Genomic DNA, 18,611 nt, shown 5'->3' with positions numbered 1-18,611 from the left:
GATTACTGCACACTACACTCTTGGGCATCCTTCCCTCAGGCACTGTTGCTTTCTTGCCCTGCTATTGCAGAGGGGCAATGCAGGGAACTCTCAGTCAAGTGAGAATTCACCCACTTATCCCTGCTTTGGTGGCCCTGCTATCTCCCTATGTGCATTTGTCATTGTATGGAATTCTGGGAACACTACAGTGTGTGCCAAAATCTGCTTTTATAAGACATTGGTGCCCACACTGGCATGATTTGCATTGTTTCAAGTCTGCAAGAGAGTACAAAACATTCCTAGACCACCTCTCCTTACCTCAGCCACAGGATGATCTTAATGCTGTAAAAGTTATTAGCTTATTACCTGTATTAGCTGAAGATGTCTGTATTTATTTAAGGGATGTTTATAATATGTATTTTCCTGTCCCCAGTGTTTTCCTATTTTAATGAGTTTTAAGACTTTGTGTCTAAAGAATATATAAATATGACACTCAGCCTCGACTACACAATTATGACCAGTAATTTTATAATATCCTACATCAAATTTTAAATTAATTTGGAGTTAACATGGCGTGTCACACCAACATTTGGCTGTACAGTTAATTAAAGCTGGAATCTTTCCCACTCTGTGGGAAGTTTTGCTCTATTGAAGACCTTTTCCACTCATATATCACCTGTGTTAAAATGCAAATGGCTTAAATATAATCAAAGCACAGAATGTGCTGTGATAGAAAAAAAAAAAGCTGGTTCCATCAGCATGAAGCAGCAGTTCTGTAGAATTGAAATGAAAGATTTCAACAGCTATGTTTTCTTACCGCTTGTCGGCATCATGTAATACTACCTCTGCTGACATGTCATTTTAAACAGTGAAGAAATCATATCGACTGGAAAAACCCACCAGATTCCAAATTAATGGCAAAATAAAATAAAAAATAATTTAAAAAAAGAAACAACCTCTCTGATTTTGAGAGTGGTCCTTCAGGATTTTCAATGATGGTAATTGAACTTCATGACAAAGGAGTTCCAATAAAATTAATTTTTTCTCAGGGCAAAAATATCTTAGTATTATTTTATTGTTGAATGTGTACTTTACTCCAAGAGGAGAATTAAACAATGTACAATTGAAAATGCCATACACAATGCAGTCCTAATTTGTTACTCTAAGCTTTGTTTATCTTGCAATTATAAAATATTTTTAATCAGCGCAGCCTTTACACTGCCCATGTATATTAATTGATGAACTTTGGTAATGCAAGAAATCATTTTAATTTTGTAAAATTAAATTTACAGAAGAATCAAACACTGCTTTTGCTGAAATACAAAAATGTAATTGTTTTTTCCCAAAATGTTCAAAAGGACTTCTTTTAATCAGTTTTTTCTCTGTCTTTTCTTTTTTACGTCAGTGAACACTGCTCAACTAGTTTATGAAATTTTTCATATAAAATTATCCATAGATGTATTTGATTTACCAGGAAAAAAGTTAATTTTTTCATACTATGTATATATGAATATATCATGAGCTATTTAACCATCTTTTGGGCATGTAATATATGTTTAAAAGGCAACATTGTTATGAAAAATGAGAATTTTAAGGAATGACTCTAATGTTCTGTATCTTTGGAAAGGGCCCTCTTAGCCTTTTCCAACTCTGGAAAAAAAAAGAAAGAACAAAAGAAAAAAGAGCCCATGGTGTATATTCCTAACATTTCATACAAAGTTTACCTGTGATATTTTTCACCAGGTGGGAATGAAAATTTGTTTCCATATGGAATACCTCTGTAATTACAGAAAAGTAAACATACATGAGAAAAGGAGACAGAATAATGAAAGATGACACAATTTATAAATCTCTCTGTATAAACTTTGCAGAGAAATACATGGAATTATATATAATGTGTTAAATGTGAAGATAAATTAGATTTGCAAATGTAAGAGGGCAGTGTTAAAACACATTTTGCTTTAACTTCAATTAACATGTTGTCATTTAAAGGCAGTGCAGCCAGTAGTAGAAGGATAAGGGGCAGTTCTTGGCTTCTAAGGAGGAATGTTTTCATTCTCTAAATAAATTGGAAAGCCTCAACTGATTTGCATTACCCATATGACTTTCATACAATGCACACCTATGAAATTGCGTGCCTGGCCTTGCAATGATGCATGGGCACACAAGCAAGCATTGTCAAATTCATGGTCCACTGCCTGATCCCTAAGAAGAGAGCAGTGGAATGGGACTGTTGCTGCTGAAAGTGACCTGGATGTTGCTCCAGTAATGAGAGCCAAAGGGACACAAGGCAAATTTTGTGGGAGAAGTAGGGAGGGGGGTCCTATTACTGCTGCTATTAAGATGAGTTTGATTTTGGGGATAAGAAAGCAAAATCTCTGACCTGAACACCTGAAAATCTGAAAACTTCTGGCCTGTTGCAGAAGCAGCAAATTCCAATCTACAAACTAAGCAACACACTAAATCAAAACTGAGCTGTTATAAGCTGTTAGATGCATTTTAGTCAGTGGGGTGACTTTAAGTAGGTGTCTCAGCATAGGGGAGAAAGGTGCCCCAGCCTCTTACACTTTTGGGCTGATAGGATGAGATTAATTAGCTGAATTTGAAATATTTAGCGTAAGCTAGTCAACTACGTTCTCTTTTTGACAGAGGAGACACAAAGAGGCATTTTGTCAGGACCCACCCTCTAAATATAAGAAAGCCTAAAAGCCACCTTTGGTAGACATCCACCTCTCTCTTTCATCTTAGGAGTGCAATAAAGTGGCTTTGACTAGAAGCCTGTGTGGTCAGTGTAAGTTGGAAGAGTTGAATTCCATCATCACTCATTTTTGTCCTGTATGCCCTATAAAGTGTCATAAAGAAGAGTGAGATCACTGTGCCTGTCTAAAAAGATGATGAGTATTACCTGAAGGATGCCAAACAGTTAATGTGTTTTCAAAACAAAAAGAGATGTTGCTAATCTGTGTTAAATGCTTATTTATTTTCTGAAAATATGGAGAGTATTACTCCCAAGATTTACTGCATACTGTTCAGTTCTGCAGAACAGTTCTTTAAATCACATAAAATGACTTTTTTAATGACACAGAAATTTTTGGGGTCTTTTTTTATTTAAGGGGTTCTTTACATAGTGAGTGTCTTAGGAAAATTAAGATCCCAAATCTTACATTTGAATGATGCAGGCAAAATTCAGATTGAATTCAGCCAGGGTGGAGGACAAACTGAAATATCTGGATGCAAGTAATGATCATTTAAGCATCTGTTACTGATGAAAGTATTTGCCCACACCTCCCCAGCGGCTTGATCTATTTGGTTTTGTATACTGCAAATTGTAACCACGCAACAAGCAAGTTGCTAAGCAAAGAAAAGCTGTGGGATTTGAGCCACCTCACAGGAAGGTGCACACAGTCTCACACAGAAGTGTTTGCGAGCCGTCCGAGTTGTGCTCATCTCAATGCAAGAAACAGTGCTTCAGAAAGATGACTGTAATTTTTCCTTGATGACTCTTTTTGCCCCCATACAGATAGAGTGGTCATCTGCTTTCCCTTGGCATTCCATTATTACAAATTTTTATGTGTTTCCGTTCTCAGGGATAAGAAAATTGAAGAAAGCAGCCGTAAACTGTAAGTGTATTGATGTACAAATGGACTGATTCAAGCTGAAGTGCACTGCCCTGTTTACACACTGAAAGGAACTTGCCATCTTTCAAACCATGACTAGAGGATGGAAATTTTCATTAAACTGAATTCAGAGCTGAAGATGTACAAAAGACTGAAAAAATACTGAAAAAATCTGAGAAACTCTTCAACTACTCCAAGATACTAAGTCATCCATGAGGTTTAAATTTTCATCTGCACTCTCCTGTAAAAGGGAATGCAGATATCAAAGTGACTACAGTATCACTCCACGTGGCAATTCAGGGACGGAATGTTAGGTCTTAGGGCTGAAAAATACTCCGTTAAATATATCAAACAGATTATAACAGAAATTAAGTTGAGAAGTTTCTAGGTAATACAGCTTTTTAATCTATCCAAGTACAACATTTTTTATGTCTTTATTTATGTGCCATTAGTGACATTATTTAGATTCTATATAGATCTGACAAAAAAAAATATACACTATCATCTTCTTTTAAAAATTGTGTTCGAATATTTGAAGTTTGTGAATAAAGAATTAAAGCTAGGAAGTCATCGCATCTTTTCCAAAAGCATTGTGACAGTTCAACACTTTTAAAAATAATGTTATTCTACCCACATCAAATTTTCTCATGCTGCAATAACATTCTTTTTTCATATACTGAAGCTCTGAGAACTTTGGCAGTTTCACATCCCCAGGGTTCAATATTTTTTTTTCCTTTTTTTCCTTTTCTTTTTTTTTTTTTTTGTTTCAGTTACTGACGGTTCACACACATGCTGAGTTTAACTTCGGGTTTCTGAGCTCATACAAACCCTAAAACTCAAAGCAATCCTCAGTCATAACCATGGCTTGGAACAAAAACAGCAAACTTTCGGTGGAACTCAGAGATAGGATTAACTTGATGTGCAATCTATACTTTAGAAGTTCAGCCTGAGCTCATTTCAAGGGTCAGTAAAACTTGGAAAATCTTCTTGACAAATTTGGGACAAATTGAGGATTATGAAGACAACTCAAAACACACCCATCTCGAAAGAGGCAAATAAACCCTCCTGTATGTCTTCTGCCCTCCAAACCAGTTGCTACAGAAAGAAGGGAATTTCACATGGCTGTGAACTTCATAAAAAATATACACAAATCATTCAAATGAAAAAAGCTTAATTATTCTTATGCTTTTTACAGTTCAGCTATTCGATTTGACCCACATTCAGCTGAGGTACTTCTAACTTATGCTTACATTAAAGAAATTCAGGCCTATAATTCAATGTCAATCAAATTGTATGAAATCTCTCTCAAACAAATGAGTCTTTATTTTTTTCATGTTTGAAGGCACCTAACTACATATGATCATATTCAAGTTATGTTTAAGTCCAGATCTTAAAAATAAACCTAAAAAGAAAACCAACTAAAAAAGAAGTGTCCAGTCTTTCATTATTTACATACTTAATGTTGTTTGATTCAGAAACCACAATATAAATGTTTTCTTTTAAAAAATCTGTAAGCATCAAGATATATATAAATATTCTACAAAATGATCAGTGTGTTCCCACCAAAAACAGATGCCTTGCAAATATTTGGCTTGTTTTTAAAAAAAACATTTAAATCATTTTTTGAGGTCTGGCCATCTATACATCCAAAGTGCAAGTGCTTTTAGAAGAAATACTTCTAAAATATATATTTATTCATTTTTCATATGTCTATATGAAATAGAAAGTCTTTACTTAGTGTTGAGAAAATCCACTGTGTTGCAGGTGTACAGGACTTTCCAAAAATTACTTGGGAACAAGATGAATTTATCCAAATGGCCCCTTTTACAGGAAAGTTTATTCTGCTCTTCACAGCGTCCCAGCAGCACAGTGAATACCTTCAATTTTCCCAGCTCCTTCCAAGGGGACCATTCCAAATTGTCTCCAGGCACGCAGTTCTGGATGCTCCCGCAGCCCCAGCGAGCTCAGAGAGCGCCAGCAGCGCAGCTGTTCGGCATGGGGCGCAAAGCTCGGGCTGCTGGCAATCACAGCTGCTCCATCCAAATCTGGGGCAGGAGCTGCCCTGGCTGCAGTGCTTGGCCAATACAGCAGGTGCCATAAAGGAAAAAATATGTGTACAAGTAAGCCTTCTGTTTGGTAATTGTTTATCTGGGTCACCTGCTCGCTGAGAAGGACTGACTTGCTCTTGGCACCTGTCCTCGGAGCAGTGTGAGTCTGTCCCATGCGGCTTTGCTTCTTACAGGGATAAAACACAGCTTCAGTACGCCAATAAATTAAGCATAGGAGTTTCAACTTTCATTACTTTCCTAAGTTTTCTTTTCCATGCTTTTGCAGCAGTCACTGATCCATGCTGGAGCACAGTCTTCTTATTATTTACTCTATTTTTGAGGTAGCCATTTCAGGTCTCTAGTTGCTAAGCTATAGCACATCTAATAGGGCCTTATCCAGAAACACTCGAGGGTGTTAGAAAATTAGGGCAAAAAATCTTAACTAATTGTAAACTGATGAGGCAGAATCCATCCCTCCTTATTCTGAAGGCCTAAAATTTGGGTGTCTAGTTTAAACTAATCAATCTTACATCATCTCAACAAAGGAGATACTTTGCCTTTTTTAAAAAACAGTTTGTTTATAAGTTGGGAAGATAAAGTACCCTTACAAGGTGCATATGTATTTTCCCTTAACTTTTATGGGAATCCTACACAACAAACTGAAACAAGAAGCCCCTTTTGGGTGAAGTGGAGCCCACCATTGGTATCTGCATCCAGTGTGAATCTACCATGCTGAAAAGTTATTTCACTGAAGAGCTTCTTAATAGCTCAGCAAGGAATAAATAGTCTGAGCTGGCTAACAGCAAGCAGCCTCCACTACACAGAGATTTTCAGCATAGTCTCCTCAGCTGTTGTGAAATATATGCCTTTGCTATTATAAAGTGGCTTTCATGAACAAATACAAATGTGTAAAAAAGATGTGTTAAAAGCAAAGACAAATGAACACATGATGAAGTAATTAGAAGCAGATGACAATATACTGCTGTTTGAAAGGAATGTTTTTCACTTGGTTCTATTAATGTACAGAGGCCTGCAAAGCTCTTAAACATCGAAGAAGGTTTCTAACATGCAGTAAGTTGCAGAAAAGAAGCAAATAATTAAAAAATTTTTCCACTGCTCTTTCAACAATGTACAAGCATTATTACAAGGACAATATTCTTTTTCTGTACTTCTCCTAACTTAAATCACATTGCAAAGCATAAACAGTACATTACACATGAAAACCTAATGTGTATGCAGAATCATTTTTATTGAGAAGGTAATCTGCCCATGCTTTTCATGTAAGTTTTAAATGGTTTCTCTTCTACTTTCGTTGGCACAAGTGGTATTAAGCACACACCAGGATTTAACCACTTTAAGTCATAATATTCTTTGGCCAAACTGCACTGACTCAATGGAGATTGTAATTTGGGCTCCTTTATTTTCAAGGTCCTTTCATATTTCAGAGGATAGCTTACTGTTCAGATCTTCTCTTCCAGAAAATCAAAATCACATTTTGCTATTTCCCTCTCCAACATGATGACCAGTCCTGGATTCCCTTTTGTTAACACCCAAGGACATGTGAGGGAGGACCTCCTGCAAGCAGCTTTGTGTATAGCTGATTTTTTCCCACTAGTGTCTAAGACATAAATTTCTAAATATTACACAATAATGCACATTTAATTCCAGCTTTTGGGTAGAAGTCAAACATGAGAGTTTCGTGACCAGAAGGTCAGAAAACAGGCAGGACCGTTTCCTGGCAACTTAATGGTATTTGGCTTTATAGCTTAATTTCATAATATGCAAAGACTCTTCAGCAATCCTAATTACATTCTTAGCAAGGAAAGAAAACAATCTCAGATACTGGATTAAATCCTGGAAATGGACAGTTCTAGCAATATGGTATATAATCTTCTAAAAGTGGGTGAACTGTCAAACAGAATTCCTTCCTAAGTAGGGAATATTATATTTTTGGCCATAGGCCTTCACCAGAACTTGTAATGTGTTAGATGAAAAGCTCAAAGCACATGGCACAGACAGTTATTTGTAGAAAACTTTCCACTTCTTCGTGCTCTGAGACTAATGTTAGGATCAATTCTCATGGATTTCAGGAGGAAGAGACAGCTGACCACAGATTTGGCTCAGAAATCCACTCTTTTACATCAGGGGCCATTCTTTTCTAGAGGGCAAGTAAATATTTTTACAGACATGAATGGAACTGGACACTAGATGATCTGGGACATCAATCAAAGTTAAATTGCTTCTTAAATGAGATGTGGAAAGAAGATAAGACTATTTTATTCATTGCTAATATTATGATATGTTTGTGTAGAGCAGAAAGGATCGCACAGCACTGCAAAAAGATTATGCTGCAGAGAACTTACAATCTAAATGATAAAAAAGACTAAATGCAGAAAAACTACATTTGCTCCCTAGCGTCATCTGCAACAGGACAAGGAATGTTGGCTTGTCAAGAGTAAACTCTTTTATAAAAATATCTTCTTTCTTCTTGGCCCCAATGTTTTCCACCCATCCTGAAAAAGAGAGCCTACTATAACTGGAAGTAAAATTGCGAGACCATGAGGGTTTATTGATCTTTATGAGGTTTGTGAATATCAATATATTTTAAAACAACATTTAAAAAAAAAAAAATCATACAAATAGGTTTCTATATTGAAATCTAAGATGAATAAAATTGTAAACAATTAGTTGAGTTGGTTTTAAGCTGTTAACTCAATAATTGCTTAATATTTGTATCAGTATTTTGAAATTTGTAAATATGCTTACTTTAGACATTCCTTCCTCTTTGGACAAGCCTGGTAACTGGCAATCTTCTATGTAAAATACTTAGTAGTTCTGATATTCCAATAGCTTGACACTTACATTTCGTGACTCAGATATGGTCAAAAGGTGTCCTTCACTGCATCATATTAAATTTTGACCACTCATTTAGCAAATTACAGAAAGGCAGCTATCAATCATGGACTTTGCATTTATTTTATTAGAGAAGGTCCAAATACTGCAAACTTTATGTAGAAAATTTTGCATGTAAATTAATTTTAGCCTTGCATTTCCAATGAGAAGAAATGAGAACACATCTAAGGTTTTTAAACATAGAGAATAGCTTCACAGCTTATAAATCTGCTGATTTCAGCCAGTTTTGTCAGGATGACGACTGTCCAGAAACAAATACAATCATACGGAGTCTATGGAAATGGGTGTTTTCATAAATGTTTAAGGGATCATTCACATGGCCAAAAAAGAGACAGAAGATAGAAAATAAAATGTTCTGATAGTGGTACCCAAGATAGTACATAGGTGTTGAAGGGCTCGAATATCCTAAAAATTGTTAAGGTTCCTTTTTAAGTTGAAAGCCAAGGTGTGGCTTTAAATAGTCACTTCTCTGACTCCAGAACCTTGACTTTACTGATGCCTGTCCTTCAGCATCATACCTTGCGTCTATCACTTCTTATTTGAGCAGTGTAAGGCTGTTTAAACAGGCATTCTTGTTCTCAGCAGAATGGAGAGAAGTAATTCCAGACCTAATGTCTCTCTAGGCTGCTTGGTTTTGTCACTGTAAGTTTGCTCAGCATAAGGAATGCCTAACCTGTACTTTCCTTGAAGATATTCCATCTGGTGTGAGCACAGAAGGAGGCAGCATAAATCTGCAGTGTCGCCAGGAAAATTCTCAGTTACTGAGGTAACATTTGGAAGATTTACAGCTTCTAGAAACTATCAGGCTGAAGTCCTTAAAACCCTGGGGAAAATGTCCTCTTCTTATACTTCAAAGTTTACACAATTTCCCTCCCGCCTTGTTTGTGTGATTCAGACTCGGTTGCTGCTCTTACCAGCTGCCTTTATGGGTGGCATATCCATGCATTGTGTGGGAAACGACCCCACGCAAGTACAGGGTGGACAAGAGGATCTAGTACTTTAAGGCCCTTTTCTTCAAGCTGTGCTAGCTGTCATCATTGTGGTACGACTCTTTGAATTCCAGACTCCATATATGAGAGATAAATGAGTGCACAAAACACAAACCTAGCAGCAACTCAAGCCTGCCTCCTTAAGCTGCCTTAGTAGTCCATGGAGATAGTGGAAAGCTCCTCAGGGGGTTGTTTGAAGTAGACAGTTGCCCTCTGGAACTGCTACTGCCTTTAGGGAGTGAAATGCATGAGAAAATCTTCCCAGGAATACCATCATAGATTCAGAATATCCCATGTTGGAAGTGACCCACAAGGATCATAGAGTTCAACTTTGATGGCTGATATTAGGCTTCGTGACTACTTGCCCCTAATTGTTGTGGTCAATTCTTTTTGATTCACAAGAATATTTCAGTCCAAAGAAAACCACAGGTGCCTGCCCTTCAAAAAACTGCTGGTTGAGGACTCTAGATGGCTGAAGCTTGTGTGACCAGAGGTTAGAGAGCGGCTGTCTGGCAAAAAAATGCTATAAATCCAATTTACTTCCCAGAGCAGTGTGCAGGAAACTAATTCATCATAAAAATCTGCAAAAGATATTTTATTTTACTCAGTGATTAAAATGTTAATTATGTTCATTCTTTAAAAGAAATAAAACCAAAAACATGCTAATGCAGAGACTGACTTGCTAAATACAGCTTCTGGAGGAGCAAGGGTGAAGTGCCATAATTCAGAAATTTTGAGGCCCGTTGTGACAATTCAACACAGTTGTTGGTTATCAGGAGTTTCTACCAAATGTTGTGAGATAGAGAACTACAATCATCCCCAGCCTCATAGGTTTCAGATCAGGAGCATCATATATTTGGTTGGCCAAACTGGAGCCAGAGAGCATCATCAGCCATAACTTTCTCTTAAAGCTAATTGAGTTCACCCATTTTTTCCTTCATTAGATGCATGCAGGGAATTTGCAACACAACATTCAAGTCTCATCATCATAAAATGATACTCTGGGCAATTCTGAATTACACTCTTCATCTCTACTTCATTCTTTCCCAACCCTCTGTAAGGTGGGTGTGCCAGTATCTCAGGAAGTTTGAAACCACAGACACATGAGGCATGTATCTCAGGGCTTCTCTCATGCACACACACGCAGACTGATCAATACAATATTACTGCCAATGGAGTAAACCTTAAATGAAATTTCTCACTCCTGTAATAGGAGGAGAATCCAGCCTTGTTATAAATGCTCCAATTTCAATGAAATCCTATTCATGGAGCTGCATCTGCAATGTAATTACCTGTAATTTATTATGTGCAACTTTGTGCTATCTGGGTGGAAAGCTCAGGACAATAAACCATGTTAAACAATAGCTACTTTATCTTCTTTCATTTTACCAAGAAGTATTGGTGGAATACAATTACTCTTAGAAACTTAGCAAGTCTGAGCTCTATGAGGCTGAAAATAAAAATAAAAATCCTTAACACAATTAAAAAACAATTATTTTGTAAGAAAAGTTAGTTTTGTTGGGTAGTGTCAGATGAAAATGGACTTCCTTTTTTCTACTCCTATCTAAATCCATCTCTAGCAAAAATCAGTGCAAAAGGAGGCATTAAAATGTATTTTATTTTTCTGTACATCTTTTGTTTTATATTTGAATGTATTTCTCTGTACTCTAGCTTGCTTGAACAAATACTTTTAGTTGTAAACACTTTCAATTGTTTAGACAAACTAAATGTCAGCCAATGCTAAATGCATTTGCAACAAGAAATCACCAAATCAAAATAATGGCACATATATCTCAGGCAGCATTAAAGGACTTTAAACAGCAGTGTATCCAAAACAAAATTTTTACATCAAACATAGAAACACATGGGTAATCTGTTACATCTGTTTAGTTAAGTGATGGCCTTAATTACTTTTAGTCACCCATGACTCTCACGAACTGTCTCCACTTTAAATTTAGATTCAGACATTTTTCCACTTCTCTAATTAGGATTTACTCATGTGTAAACAAGCTCGACATTGGTTTACCCACATGCATTTATGTTTTTTACTGTGTGGCCTTGTAGAGCAATTCCTGCATGTTTTCTGCCTATTCATATAACTAGCCTCCTTGTACCACATGTAAACCACAGCAATAACTTGTTGACCAGTGATTTAAATTTTTTTCCCCTCATAAATAGGTTTTAAAAGGAATATCTATAACTTAAACCTTGTTTTTCATAACCATCTTTCTGATAATCAAAAAGCTGTGCCTTCTCATTCACCCCTCCATCCAAATATCCAGAACGGGTATGTATCTGGGTTATTTTTTCTCTTCTCTTTTCCACATTGTACTTGGAGTGGATGGAGCATGGAGAGATTTCAGCAGGCAATTGAAGCTTCCTAATAAAACTTCTGCTGATCAGCATGAATTTCGTAAAGGGTTACACCCTTGTGGATATGGTCTTTTATTCAAGTCATCTCTGAAATGATTTCTCTCAAGCACAGAATAAAACAGACTGAACACATATTTTCAGGTTGAACTCTTAAATGAACGAGATTAGGCACAGAACATTGATTTGGTGGAGCTAATGCTTCTGAGAATCCTGCAAAATAACATATTCTGGGACGTGAAAATGAGACTTTAGCATCTTGTCAGGATTTCTCTCCTTGTAGTATTACCTCAGTGCCCCATGTAAACAGGCTGACCATCCCATGAACATCTATGATTTTGAGTGTTCCCAAACTGTGATTTACCATGTGTTCACGACCAGCATTACTCATTTGCAGAGGAAAGAGTTAAAGTATTGAAGTAGCTGCTCTAGAAGATGTCAGCTGTGCCAAGGGCTCCACAGCATTACATCACAGCAGTGAGAGAAGACAGAAGCCAATACATTCATGTGACACCTCATATGACACTTCCCACCAAGCAGATACTGTAAGCAACAAGGTCAGAGTGCTTTATACTATTTTTCTCATTTAGTTTTATACACCTCAATTTCTGACCTCTTTCCATTTGCTGCAACATTAACTACACCTAAGTGCTCATTTTACAGCAGTGAAATGTAAGTTATATCTATTGTATAAATTATACAATTATATGCTGGTTTACGTAAACTAAAAAATTGTAATTAGAACAATTTTCCTATTTAAAAAGCTTAAAATTTGTAATTTAAAAAATAATTTAAAAAAAATAATTTTCCCTTATTTGGGAAAAAAATTTTGTTTGTGATAAATTGTGTCTCCTCCCTTCTCTCAAGTGTAATCTTCTTTATGGACTACCTGTAATTGTAGTTTATATAATATGTAGTTTACCAATGCTAGCTGGTATCTGGTTGCTACAGCCAACACAATTTGAACAAAATAAAAAAAAAAAAAAAGGAAAAAAATTAGAAATTAGGAAAAACAAATTCCATTGACAATAACTGCATTATATGCAGGTCAAACTGACACAATCAGGTTAAGACAATTTTTTATATAAAGTACATTTATTGATACCTGGAGCTTCTCACTGGACTCACACAGCATTTAGAAATTCAAAATCTGTAATTTAGATTGATCCATGATGCTATTTTTGAACTATTGCTAGCAAATAATTCTTTCCATGCCATTACCACTTGATGTAGCTCTCAAATTTGACCTAGTCCTTCAATCTGTACTAAGAATTTTAAATCCAGACACACGTAACCAGTTTGAGCAGATGAGGAATATTGTTACTCTGAAACTCCACTCACAGAAGACAGCCTTAATTTATGAGATCAGAAAGAACCCAGGTTATGAGAAGTTACACATCCATATAACATATGGGGGTATTTTAACTGAGTACCATCTCTTTGAAGTTTGCCTAAAGAATGGAAATGAATGACAATTTATATCATACTTGCTCTGTTCAAAGTATTACCAAAAGGCTTTGGTAAGAGAAAGGGAGGGAGAAGAAACGATAATGTTTGTGGCTGTGTATATCTTAGTGTAGGGAGCAGGCGGTGAGGGCAGCTCTTAGCATGGTTAAGTTTTGTAAAATGAAAATAGCAGTTGAGGAAGGCTTCTAAAAACAAAAAATTCAAAAGGTATTGAAAAGATATAAAATGAGAGAAGAGAAAGCACTTAATAGACTGAGAATCAGTAGAACAAATGTGAGGTGGTTCCTACTCAAACACTTTATTTTTTTTGCAAGGAAGCAGCAAAAGCCTTTAGGCCAATTTTAAAGTCACTTGTGAACTAGCTTAGCCCATATCAGAGTAGTATGGCTTGCAAATTGGCATCTTTGTATTTGTCCTTCTCTGGAGTCTTTCTTAACCCCTGTGGAAAAGACCACACACAAACAGCATGGGCTCAGAATGGGCAGTGGAAGGAACAGAAAGAAAATGATCAGGTTTTGACCATGGGAGAAAGTAAGTTCAAATATTCTCAGAAAAATCACTTAAAAATATGTAAATAAATAAATTTATTAAAAATCCATTTAGATTTTTGTTTGTTCTTTGTTTCCTAGACACAGCCAATACTGGTCTCTTATTTCAAAACAAAAGAAGTACCACTTTTTTCACCCAACGTCTATGACCAAATTCATCTCTATTTAATTTCAAGGATGCCCAGGTTTTTGCTAGCAGCTTCTATGCATCCATCCTATTCTTCTTTTTGCAAAACTCCACTTTTGAGTGAAGAAGTTCACAACTATAGTTTTTGGGGAATGATTAACAGGCTGGTTTATTCTGCGATTTCTTCTGCAGATTTTCTGGTGTTTACCCCAGACAGTTTTGCCTACTAGCTCTCAGATGGCTGGTGCCTTTTTTGTGTCCTAATAGAGGTAGGTGACAATACTTTCAAATCAATTGTGATTTTTCTGTTCACGTAACTCATAACTTTTTTTCCCCAGGTTCCCTCTTTCTCTGATGTGACATTTATACTATGTCATTTGTTGGTTTGTTTTAGGACCCAAGCGTGGTTCCTCCAGAAGTGGCTCTGAGCATCTGGACTCACTTTTCTACCATTTTTCTCCTGATCAAATCATCTTGTGTATAAAACCCAGTGTATTCTATACAACCAAAAATGTGTTTCATTTTCTAGTGAATCACTATGGCTGCCAAATACAACCCAAATGGCAGTCTGAAAAACAGAGTCTCTTAACGGGAATAGAGAATGCAAAAATGTTCCTCTAAGGCACCTGCCAGAAACCTGTTGATACATCATCTTTTGGAAAATATATGGCAACAGTAATTTCATGGATAGTGAGAAATGTTGCCTTTACAGAGAGTTCCTTTATTTCTTTGGTCTGTTCATAAAAGCATCTCAGTCTTTCTACCCTCACCAGTTAGTTCACCTACTTGGCTAATTCTTCCAATCATTTTAATGACTTGGAAAATGTTTGCTTATTTATTTTGCTTGAATTTAAAAACAAAATAATCTTATTCAAGGCAGGAGTCATGGGCTCCTAGTAAAAATTGGCCTAGCAAAACTTTGCTGAAAGATTCCTTTGTAACTCAAAGACACCCTGGAATTTTTAGGGGCTTTTTCCCCTCCCCTTTCAGTGTGTGTACCTTTAGATAAAATCATTAGATGAACATTAATGATTATCTCACCAATGGATACCTTTCTGCAAATAACTATCTTTATGGAACTAAAACACAACATGGAGCAGAATGTTTTTTTCAGGGGAGGATGATCTATCGTGATTAGGAATGACTTGCTAACAAATGTGCAGGTTGCATAGGAGACCATCTCAGCATTCATGGAAGTGCCTGCTCACCAGACTGGTTAAGCCTGCTCATAGCATCTGTCAGGCTATGTTACCTAATACAACTTCCAGACAGGATCTAAAAGCTGAATTGGGCCAACATCTCCTCACCCACTTATCTGATCTCAACCCCTCAGCCTTGATGGAATGGGATAAGGGTGGCTCACAACAGAATCACAGAGTCATTTAGGCTGGAAAAAGACCTCTAAGTTCATCAAGTCCAACCTTTGACCAATCACCACCTTGCAGACTAGACCCTGGCATTAAGTGCCATGTCCGTTTATTTCTTGAATACCTCCAGGGATGATGACTCTACCATCTTCCTAGTCTGCCCATTCCAATGCTTAATGAACCTTTCCACTAAGAAATTTTTCCAGACGTCCAACCTGAGCTTTCCCTGTGGCAGCCTGAAGCTATGTCCTCTCTCCCTGCCACTGGTTGCCTGGGAGAAAAGACTGATGTCCACTTGGACACACCCTTCTTTCAGGGAATTGTCAAGCATGGTAAGGTGTTTCCTCCCCCAGCCTCCTTTTCTCCAAACTAAACAACCTCAGCTCCCTCATCTGCTCTTCATAGGACTTAATCACTAGAAGTTTCAGCAGCTTCATTGCCCTTCTCTGGACGCACTTCAGCAACTCAATGGCCTTCCTGAAGTGAAGGGCCCAGAACTGGATGCAGGTTTCAAGGTGCAGCCTCACAGGGCTGAGTAGAGAGGGACAATCACTGTCTTGGTCCTGCTGGTCGCATTCTTCCTGATACAGGCCAGGATGCCACTGGCCTTCCTGGTCACCTGGGCACACGCCGTTTGTCTGCTGTGGACCAGCACTCCCAGGTCCTTTTTTGCAAGGCAGCTTTCCAGACAGACTTTCCCCAGCTTGTAGTGCTGCCTGGGGTTGCCTGGTGGCCAAAGTGTGGGACTTGACACCTCACCTTGTTGAACCTCATGCAACTGGCCTCAGTCCATCTATCCAGCCAGTCCAATCCCTCTATAGATCCCTCCTACACTCCGGCAGCCAAATGATTGCATAACTCACCTCAGGTAATATTTCCCTGCAGATAAATTTTTCTTCACTTCAACACAGAATCTACTTCTTTGGTGCATGGCAGGATATGTCTGGGATGTGTTTCTAAAATGATGTGACATCTTCTGCCATTTAAGGCCACAAATTAGTAGAAGGAAGAGCATTGAGGAAGATTCAGAGCAGAATTATCCATTGATCTGAATAATAATGGCATGTGCAATTACTCATGCTGGGACAGAAGTCACAAGAACCATTAATCTTCATGCTTCAGGACATAATTGAGCAACAGCTGGAGTCAGGAATAATTTCCTCTATGGCAGACCATTGCACAATTCTGTGTATTAGGGATATTTATGTCTACATTTGAGAAGGCTGGCATCAGCTCACTTGAAGACAGAAGGTCAAATTAGATGGTCCTCTGGTTTCTTCTGTAGCAATTATTATGTTTTTACACTGATACAAACATTGTAAAAATCCCAAGCTGTCTCAGGCGTCATGTAGGAAATAATGGCTGCTTCTTCATTCTCATTTTTTCCATCTGCTTTGGATAACCTGGAAATTAATACCAGTTGAGTCTGTGGTAACTTCTTGAACCAACAAGTAGCAAAATGAGGAAGTGGAACTGCAAAAGACCATGCAGCAAATAAACATCTTCCATATCAGTGTGTCTACTTTTACCAGAAGTCGATTTTAGCGAATATACCCTATTAGGAAGACCCATCTCAAAACATGTTTCAACATCTTTAGCATCACCTTGGTCTCACTTTAACTAATCTCACTTTGACTAGTTGTATCTATGTGATTTCTTCTGGCAGGATTTCCGTGAACCACCAAGTGGAAATGATGGGAATGGAAATTCAGATAAGAATAAGTAAGTAAATTAAATATAAAAATTATGGAGGTTCTGTGCTGCACTCTTCTTTAAAGAAAACCCTGATGATGTTGATAGTTTTGCTAATTCAGTATGCAATGTTTTATGAGTTAGTAATGCAAATTCAGTGCTAGCTGATTAGATTGATGCTGATAATCCAAAATAATAATGAAAAAGGAATTCGGTCTCCCCCAAATATTTCCACTTTGCAAACTATGCAAAGTTTTGGGACTTATATTGCCACTCTCATTAAGACAAGGAAACCACAACTTGTTTTGAACACTAGCAGAGTAGGTAAATTTTCAAATTCTGTTCCACTTCACAGTCATAATTTAACATTTCTTTTAGCTCATATCTTCTTTGACTCATCTGTATGGTAGCAACCAGACTCAGCCACTGTCCAGTGTAAACACAAAAATCCTGAATGAAGTCAGAGGAAAGCTCTGTAATCATCTAGTATAATTTGAAATTGATAGTTTTAGTTCCTTCTCTGCCTTAGTCAAGTGTTGCTTGATTTTGATTCTGCCTCTTAAGGATAAAATTCACGACTGTACAGATCATAAAACTATTTAATAAAAAGAATACCTCTGAAGCTATTTATTATTTGGCAACAACAACAACAATAATAATAATAATAATCATCATCATCATCATCATCATCTCTATTAACACTGGGGATGGCTTTTCTCCTGAAGAGGGGAATTTTAGTCTCCAGAAAATGCCTATAGTTATTCTGAATGTCCATCCTCTTTTCACAGTAACAAACATGAAGAAAAATTTATACTATGGGAAATTATTTATTGAGGAGATTCTGAGTAGCTGCAAGTAATCATCCTGTGATAGAAGGCCCAGGCAAACTGAAGCAACAGGAATTCAAAGGCATTCAAGAAATTTCCTTGTATTTGAAGTTGAAATAAATAAAAGATATTGCAAATAACATATGTGGTTAAATCAAGTCACTTTACATTTATGTAAGGCGCTATATTCGGGGTATTTCCAGGAAAGCTGTTCTGAAAGTCAACAACTTTAGACTTAATTTATATTCTATCTTCCCATTTCCAGGTTTATGTGTTTCAGAATTAAATAGTTGATTACTGGAGGAAATACATTGAAATTTTAGTTTTAGTAAAAAAACCTTTGAAATATTCTATAGAGAACATGTAATATGGATTATAAAAATATGTGCACTGTAAATTACAATTTCCAAATAAGCAATCTACAGAAAAACATTGATCAAACAAATTAATGTTTAAGCTAAAATATTGTCCCCATTTCTTTTTGTGTATCAGATGAAAGGAAAATTAAAGTGGAGAAAAGAAAATTAGGGGAAGGCAACTTAATAACAATTTTTCTTTCTGTCTCCCATCACACTTTTTATTTCACCATTGTTGATATTGTTCTGTTCTGTCATCTGTTCTACATTAGATTGATATCTCTTAATGTGTTCTCTAAGCAGTTCTTGTG

This window comes from Ammospiza caudacuta, chromosome 3, assembly GCF_027887145.1.
Source record: "Ammospiza caudacuta isolate bAmmCau1 chromosome 3, bAmmCau1.pri, whole genome shotgun sequence".
Classification (NCBI taxonomy): Eukaryota; Metazoa; Chordata; class Aves; order Passeriformes; family Passerellidae; genus Ammospiza; species Ammospiza caudacuta.
Note: the sequence above shows the minus strand (reverse complement) of the source record.